This window comes from Ranitomeya imitator, chromosome 3, assembly GCF_032444005.1.
Source record: "Ranitomeya imitator isolate aRanImi1 chromosome 3, aRanImi1.pri, whole genome shotgun sequence".
Taxonomy (NCBI): domain Eukaryota; kingdom Metazoa; phylum Chordata; class Amphibia; order Anura; family Dendrobatidae; genus Ranitomeya; species Ranitomeya imitator.
In genome coordinates this window covers 23,506,577-23,516,536 of record NC_091284.1, presented here as the reverse complement: position 1 = coordinate 23,516,536, position 9,960 = coordinate 23,506,577, and positions in this window count along the sequence as shown.

Genomic DNA, 9,960 nt, shown 5'->3' with positions numbered 1-9,960 from the left:
ACATTGGATTTGAAATGAAACCTCTACATCAGAATTCAAGTGCAGATTGTAACGTTTAATTTGAAGGGTTGAACAAAAATATCTGATAGAAAATGTAGGAATTGTACACATTTCTTTACAAACACTCCACATTTTTAGGAGGTCAAAAGTAATTGGACAAATAAACATAACCCAAACAAAATATTTTTATTTTCAATATTTTGTTGCAAATCCTTTGGAGGCAGTCACTGCCTTAAGTCTGGAACCCATGGACATCACCAAACGCTGGGTTTCCTCCTTCTTAATGCTTTGCCAGGCCTTTACAGCCGCAGCCTTCAGGTCTTGCTTGTTTGTGGGTCTTTCCGTCTTACGTCTGGATTTGAGCAAGTGAAATGCATGCTCAATTGGGTTTAGATCTGGAGATTGACTTGGCCATTGCAGAATGTTCCACTTTTTGGCACTCATGAACTCCTGGGTAGCTTTGGCTGTATGCTTGGGGTCATTGTCCATCTGTACTATGAAGCGCCGTCCAATCAACTTTGCAGCATTTGGCTGAATCTGGGCTGAAAGTATATCCCGGTACACTTCAGAATTCATCCGGCTACTCTTGTCTGCTCTTATGTCATCAATAAACACAAGTGACCCAGTGCCATTGAAAGCCATGCATGCCCATGCCATCACGTTGCCTCCACCATGTTTTACAGAGGATGTGGTGTGCCTTGGATCATGTGCCGTTCCCTTTCTTCTCCAAACTTTTTTCTTCCCATCATTCTGGTACAGGTTGATCTTTGTCTCATCTGTCCATAGAATACTTTTCCAGAACTGAGCTGGCTTCTTGAGGTGTTTTTCTGTCTATTTTTGGTATTGATGAATGGTTTGCATCTAGATGTGAACCCTTTGTATTTACTGTCATGGAGTCTTCTCTTTACTGTTGACTTAGAGACAGATACACCTACTTCACTGAGAGTGTTCTGGACTTCAGTTGATGTTGTGAACGGGTTCTTCTTCACCAAATTAAGTATGCGGCGATCATCCACCACTGTTGTCATCCGTGGACGCCCAGGCCTTTTTGAGTTCCCAAGCTCACCACTCAATTCCTTTTTTCTCAGAATGTACCCAACTGTTGATTTTGCTACTCCAAGCATGTCTGCTATCTCTCTGATGGATTTTTTCTTTTTTTTCAGCCTCAGGATGTTCTGCTTCACCTTAATTGAGAGTTCCTTTGACCGCATGTTGTCTGCTCACAGCAACAGCTTCCAAATGCAAAACCACACACCTGGAATCCACCCCTGACCTTTTAACTACTTCATTGATTACAGGTTAACGAGGGAGACGCCTTCAGAGTTAATTGCAGCCCTTAGAGTCCATTGTCCAATTACTTTTGGTCCCTTGAAAAAGAGGACGCTATGCATTACAGAGCTATGATTCCTAAACCCTTTCTCCGATTTGGATGTGGAAACTATCATATTGCAGCTGGGAGTGTGCACTTTCAGCACATATTATATATATAATTGTATTTCTGAACATGTTTTTGTAAACAGCTAAAATAACAAAACTTGTGTCACTGTCCAAATATTTCTGGCCCTAACTGTATAACTACTATAATAAATGTGCTGAAATTGCTTGCAGTCTGGGCATGGTGTGACTGCACAATCAGCTCTGCTACATCTGGAATTACATTAAATCTAATGAGATATTGAGAGATAATTATTGTGTCGATTTCAGAGCGTCCCATAATGGTGCAGGGGATGATGGGATGAGCTCGGCCGCAGGATTGACGTCCCCCTTAGCGCAGACCGTTGTATTCCGGTCACTGTCTTATCTCACGTACAAGGGATCAGAAGTCATTTTCTGCTGAGTATTTTTCCTTCCCAACACAAGAAAGAAAATTCCCGTCTTAATATATTTTCCTTCCGCTCATACACTCAAGTATTAAATTGCTGCTTCAGTGACCACTTCAGAGATATTTCCCAGACTGGCGGCGTCTTAAGCTTCATTTAAATGCTAATTCTGGAGCCTTCAAACAGTTAATTAAACGTGATTGTGACTTCTCCTCTGTCCTACAGCATAAAGCATGGCCGCCCTGCCCACCGTCACACCAGTGCAATATGGCCAGGAACTTTCTCCATTCTTATGAGATCTCATCTGCCATCCACTCTTTTTCAATAGGCGACATCTCTCCATCAGCATTCTGGCAGCACTGTAGGTGCTGGAACTTCCTCTCTGACTTCCCAGCATGCATTGCACCTGTTATTGTCCACTGGTTTGCAGGCCCTGACCTGGAAGCCCACCTCTCTGTTCTACCTGTGGACAGACATTAGGGAAGAAGCAGAGAGACAAAGACTCGCCCCCACTTCCCGCAGAGAAACGAGCGCCTGCCCCCCATGTCCTGTGAACCGTCCCCGAGCCCCTGTTGTCAGAGACGCATCATACATGAAGTTTGTCAAGGTTACACGGATGGGAGAAGCTGCGTGGCCGACACTTTGGAGGGATTGTTCACAATTTGTTAATTAAGGATCCAGAAACTATGAAGAGACTCCGGACAGTAACATGCCCCCCGCCCACAACTAACTAACGTGCCCCCCGCCCACAACTAACGTGCCCCTCACCCACAATTACCATGCTCCCCGCCCACAACTAACGTGCCCCCCGCCCACAACTAACGTGTCCCCGCCCACAACTAACTAACGTGCCCCTGCCCACAACTAACATGCCCCCGCCCACAACTAACATGGCCCCACCCACAACTAACGTGCTCCCTGCCCCAACTAACGTGCCCCTGCCCACAACTAATGTGCCCCCACCCACAACTAACTAATGTGCCCCCACCCACAACTAACTAATGTGCCCCAACCCACAACTAACTAACGTGCCCCTGCCCACAACTAATGTGCCCCCACCCACAACTAACTAATGTGCCCCCGCCCACAACTAACTAATGTGCCCCTGCCCACAACTAACTAATGTGCCCCCGCCCACTATTAACTAACGTGCCCCCCGCCCACAACTAACGTGCCCCTCACCCACAATTACCATGCTCCCCGCCCACAACTAACGTGCCCCCCGCCCACAACTAACGTGTCCCCGCCCACAACTAACTAACGTGCCCCTGCCCACAACTAACATGCCCCCGCCCACAACTAACATGGCCCCACCCACAACTAACGTGCTCCCTGCCCCAACTAACGTGCCCCTGCCCACAACTAATGTGCCCCCACCCACAACTAACTAATGTGCCCCCACCCACAACTAACTAATGTGCCCCAACCCACAACTAACTAACGTGCCCCTGCCCACAACTAATGTGCCCCCACCCACAACTAACTAATGTGCCCCCGCCCACAACTAACTAATGTGCCCCTGCCCACAACTAACTAATGTGCCCCCGCCCACTATTAACTAATGTGCCCCCCGCCCACTACTAACTATCGTGCCCCCGCCCAGAACTAACTAACATGCCCCCACCCACAACTAAAGTGCCCCCCACCCACAACTAATGTGCTCCCCGCCCACAACTACCATGAGATACGGCCTTCCCAAAACCCTGTCTGATGACAAATGCACACTAAGCAGGATGCAGCAGGCCTCCACTTTATTTTGGCCAAAATATTAAACCAATACCTCATATAGTGTATGTATTTATCATATGCATGCATTTTTTTTGCATTATATCATATCCTTTTCTGCAGGATGTGGCCAGGCCTCTTTATGTTGGCTAGGTTTTTCTTGGGCGTCTTTCACTGTGCGCTGCATTTTATAGTGCTGGGGAGCCCGCCTGTTAATACAAGGGGCGTCATCAATAGGTTGCATACAGACACTATGCACCGCACCTATCAGTGTGACTGGCGTCCTATGTGAGGTATATCAATGTGCATTTTTTCTGCTAGGCAGCCAACCCCTGCAATGTTTGGTCGGGGTGGTTGTTTTTATCAAGTAGTTTGCACCTGTGCCGCTCCTAGCCTTTATCAGTGGAGGCCTGCTGCATCCTGCTAAGTGTGCATTTGTCATCAGACAGGGTGTTGGGAAGGCCATATCTCATGGTATGTATTTTTTCTGAGTTTTTTCTATGTTAGCTACTACCCCGCCCACAACTAACTGACGTGACCCCCTCCCCCAAAACTAACTGACGTGCCCCCCACCCACAACTAACGTGCCCCCCACCCAAAACTAACGTGCCCCCCACCCAAAACTAACTAACGTGCCCCCCGCCCACAACTAACTAACGTGCCCCCCGCCCACAAATAACTAACATCCCCCCCGCCCACAACTAACATGCCCCCACCCACAACTAACTAACATGCCCCCCACCCACAACTAATTAACAGATCTACCTCTCTGGCCCAGATGTCACCTCTCTGCTGTCCAGAATCCCAGAGTGTCCATCAGCCATAGCCTCCTTCTTCTCCTCTTGCTTCCTAAAACTCAATGTAGACAAAACCTAATTCATCATCTTTCCCCCATCTCGCGTATCCCCCCTACTCGATCTATATATTATGGTAAACGGCATCACGTTCTCTCCCGCACCTGAAATCTGCTGCCTCGGGGTAACTCTCGACTCTGCCCTGTCCTTCAAACCTCACGTCCAAGCTCTTTCCACCTCCTGTCGCCTCCAACTCAAAAATATTGCCAGAATCCGTTCCTTCCTCAGCCCACAATCTACCCAAACTCTTGTGCATGCCCTCATCATCTCCCGTCTCGATTACTGCAGCACCCTCCTCTGTGGCCTCCCCTCTAACTCTCTTGCACCGCTCCAGTCTGTCCTCAACTCTGCTGCCTGGCTAATCCACCTCTCTCCTCGCTACTCCACTGCTTCTCCCCTCTGCAAATCCATCCACTGGCTCCCAATTCCCCAACGAATCCAGTTCAAACTACTAACACTGATCTACAAAGCCATCCACAACCTGTCCCCTCCCTATATCTCTGAACTAATCTCCCACTATCTTCCCTCACGTAATCTCGGATCCTCCCAAGACCTCCTACTCTCCTGCACACTTATTCGTTCCTCATCCAACCGCCTCCAAGACTTCTCCCTAATATCCCCCATCCTCTGGAATTCTCTGCCTCAACACGTCCGATTATCCACCACCCTCGGATCCTTCAGACGGAACCTGAAAACCCATCTCTTCAAGAAAGCCTACAATAACCATGCCGCCGCCTCACCGCCGCCCCCTAACTAATGTGCCCCCCACCCACAACTAACTAATGTGCCCCCCACCCACAACTAAATAATGTGCCCCCCACCCACAACTAACTAATGTGCCCCCAACTAATTAATGTGCCCCCGCCCACAACTAACTAATGTGCCCCAACTAACTAATGTGCCCCCCACCCACAACTAACTAATGTGCCCCCAACTAACTAATGTGCCCCCCACCCACAACTAACTAATGTGCCCCCAACTAACTAATGTGCCCCCGCCCACAACTAACTAATGTGCCCCACACAGCCCCTATATACAGTATGTGAGGAAATGTATAATATAAGTTTTAATTTCTCTTGCCAGCACATACAGGGTCGGCATTGACCCCCCTTCTCTTTGTTTCAATGTGTGAGTGGAGCTTTTCTTCTCAATGCTCTGCCCTCCCCCAAGCCAGAAAGGTCTAATGCGCTTGTAGCGGCACAATTCTCTCTCCAGCTAGAGCCGGTCTGATAGCTTTCTCAAAGCCATGCGGTTCTTTGTTTGGTTATAGTAAGATATTGGGCCACCAATTTGGGCTAGAAAAATAATAAGTATATATTGCTAACCTCCATCGGCAGATCTATCGGCCCCTATAAACACTAGCCTCTAATTCCACCAGGTAACAAAAAACAGATTTCTCTGAAACGGAGTGTAGGAACTAGCCAGAATTTAGTATCTATAGAGAGCAAATCTTAATACAAGATGAATGCTGGGTGTGTTATGATTCTGACATGTTCTGTAGCGGAGATACAGGCATTAGACAAACTTGTGTGAAATTTACTAAGACTGAAGAGATAGGAAGGTCTGAGGAAACTAGCCCTGTTAGTGATGTCACAAGGCTGTGGTTATTTAAGTGACTCCACATTACCCAGCCTTTAGAGTCAGCAGAGGTTTACTTAAGGAGCTGTTTCTATCCAGACCTCCTGATGCACTGGGACATTTGGGGAGCTTCGCCCACCAGCATGGTTTTGCCTGAAATGAACTGAGAACATGTAAGTGTTGATTTTCTCATTTAATCCCTTTATTGAATAATTACCTTGTACATATTTCAATTGTCTCTTTTGTAACATCTTTATATGCCTTTTCCTAAACACTGCCTAACTTTAATGGAGTAAAATATTTAAAATACTAGATTCGTTCTTCCTGCTCTAAAACGTACCCTAAGTCTTCTGAAGGGAATTATGCTACTGTTTTGGGGTTAGCTTCGGACCCGTTTAATCGAAGCTGGTGGCAGCATACCTTTGTTCTGTGCCTTTGGGAGTCGTTGTAGCGACTGCGGCGTTGATAATTATTGCTCCTGCCTGAGCGGGAGTAGTTATATCGCCTCGTTGCAGCGTTCCCAATAGCCAGTACATAGCAGGCAGCCTTTCTGGTGACTAATTACCCTAGGTGCAGTACCTAATCTGACCTGAGAGTAAGGGGGGTGCCAGAGAGCTGCAAGTTTCAAGTGGAACTGTAAGCGGGATATACATAAATCCCTGCAGTTCGTGGTATATTGAAGAGCAGTGGGATACCTAAGATAAGCCCCTGCTGTAAACTAAGAGGTCAATAGCCTTGTGTGTGTTTTCATCACAGTGTGGAGTGGAGGGATAACTAAGATAAGCCCCCCCTGCACATGTGATAGCCGTCTGTTGGCCTAAAGTCACCCCGATCTGTGACGTGGGGGTGACGGTCACGGTGTGAATCGTGACACAGTACAATATCACACACAGCCCCTATACACAGTATGATCTCACTCACAGCCCCTATATACAGTATGATCTCACACACAGCCCCTATATACAGTATGATCCCACACACAGTTCCTATATACAGTATGATCCCACACACAGTTCCCATATACAGTATGATCCCACACACAGCTCCTATATACAGTATGATCTCACACACAGCTCCTATATACAGTATGATCTCACACACAGCCCCTATATATAGTATGATCCCACACACAGCCCCTATATACAGTATGATCCCACACACAGCTCTTATATACAGTATGATCTCACACACAGCTCTTATATACAGTATGATCCCACACACAGCTCCTACATACAGTATGATCCCACACACATCTCCTATATACAGTATGATCTCACTCACAGCCCCTATATACAGTATGATCTCACACACAGCCCCTATATATAGTATGATCCCACACACAGTTCCTATATACAGTATGATCTCACACACAGCTCCTATATACAGTATGATCCCACACACAGCCTCCTATATACAGTATGATCTCACACACAGCTCTTGTATACAGTATGATCTCACACACAGCTGTTATATACAGTATGATCTCACACACAGCTCCTATATACAGTATGATCCCACACACAGATCCTATATACAGTATGATCCCACACACAGCCCCTATATACAGTAAGATCTCACACACAACCTCCTATATACAGTATGATCCCACACACAGCCCCTATATACAGTATGATCTCACACACAACCTCCTATATACAGTATGATCCCACACACAATCCCTATATACAGTATATCACACACAGCTCCTATATACAGTATATCACACACAGCCCCTATATAAAGTATATCACACACAGCTCCTCTATACAGTATGATCTCACACACAACCCCTATATACAGTACGATATCACACACAGCCCCTATATACAGTATGATCTCACACACAGCCCCTATATACAGTATGATCTCACACACAACCCCTATATACAGTACGATATCAAACACAGCCCCTATATACAGTATGATCTCACACACAGCCCCTATATACAGTACGATATCGCACACAGCTCCTGTATACAGTATGATCTCACACACAGCTCCTATATACAGTATGATCCCACACACAGCTCATATATACAGTATATCACACACAGCTCCTATATACAGTATGATATCACACACAGCCCCTATATAAAGTATATCACACACAGCTCCTCTATACAGTATGATATCACACACAGCTCCTATATACAGTATGATATCACACACAGCCCCTATATAAAGTATATCACACACACAGCTCCTATATACAGTATATCACACACAGCCCCTATATACAGTATGATCCCATACAGGGCCGGCTCCAGGTTTTTGAGGGCCCCGGGCGAAAGAGTCTCAGTGGGCCCCCCTTTAACATATACCAAGATTCATGATCGCATATAACACAGCCATGTAGTATATAACACAGCCACGTAGCATATAACACAGCCATGTAGTATATAACAGCTCACGTAGTGTATAACAGCTAAGTAGTATATAGCATAGCCCCCGTAGCATATAACAGCCCATATAGTATATAGCACAGCCACATATTATATAACACAGCCCATGTAGTATATAACACGGCCCACGTAGTATATAGAACAGCCCACGTAGTATATAACACGACCCACGTAGTATATAGAACAGCCATGTAGTATATAGCACAGCCCACATAGCATATAACAGCCCATATAGTATATAGCACAGTGTTATGGACCTGGTAGTTAGGAGCACCCGGAACGACCTGATGGTTAAACTCACACAGGACAAGCTCTGGGAAGTGGGAGCTCTGCTGACCGCAACCCCTAATCCTATCACACAACTAGAAATATCCGTGGAGCGTACCTAACCGGCCTAGACGCCTCTTCACAGCCTAAGAGCTAACTAGCCCTAGAGACAGAAAATAAAGCCTACCTTGCCTCAGAGAAATTCCCCCAAAGGAAAAGGCAGCCCCCCCACATATATTGACTGTGAGTAAAGATGAAAGTCACAAACACAGAAATGAAACAGGTTTCAGCAAAGGGAGGCCAGACTTACTAAACAGACTGAGGATATCAAAGGTATCTTTGCGATCAGCACAAAAAACTACAAAAGACCACGCAGAGTGTGCAAAAAGACCTCCGCACCGACTCACGGTGCGGAGGTGCCACTCTGCATCCCAGAGCTTCCAGCTAGCGAGACAAAATCATGATAGCAAGCTGGACAAGGAAACAATGAACAAATAATTAGCTAGCAGGGACTTAGCTTCTGCTGGAGTAGACAGGTCACCAGAAAGATCCAAGAGCGAACTGAAACCAGTACAAGAACATTGACAGCTGGCATGCAGTAACGATCTGAGTGGAGTTAAATAGAGCAGCCAGCCAAAGAATAAACTACGTCACCTGTGGAAGGAACCTCAGAAGCAGCAGCTCCACTCACAGCCACCAGAGGGGGTCCATGGACAGAACTCGCCGAAGTACCATTCATGACCACAGGAGGGAGTTCGATAACAGAATTCACAACAGTACCCCCCCCTTGAGGAGGGGTCACCGAACCCTCACCAGAACCCCCTCTTTGAGAATACCCGCCGGCTCAGGAACACCCGAAGAGTCAGGCACAAAACTCCTTGACAGGGCATCAGCCTTCACATTCTTAGAGCCCGGAAGGTACGAAACCACAAAATCAAAACGGGAGAAAAATAGCGACCATCGAGCCTGTCTAGGATTCAACCATTTGGCAGACTCGAGATAAGTAAAATTCTTGTGATCCGTCAAGACCACCATGCGATGCTTGGCTCCTTCAAGCCAATGTCGCCACTCCTCGAATGCCCACTTCATGGTCAACAACTCTCGATTGCCAACATCATAATTGCGCTCAGCAGGCGAGAATTTTCTAGAAAAGAAGGCACATGGTTTCATCACCGAGCCATCAGAACTTCTTTGCGACAAAACCGCCCCTGCTCCAATCTCAGAAGCATCAACCTCGACCTGAAACGGGAGCGAAACATCTGGCTGGCACAACACAGGGGCAGAAGAAAAACGACGCTTCAACTCCTGAATAGC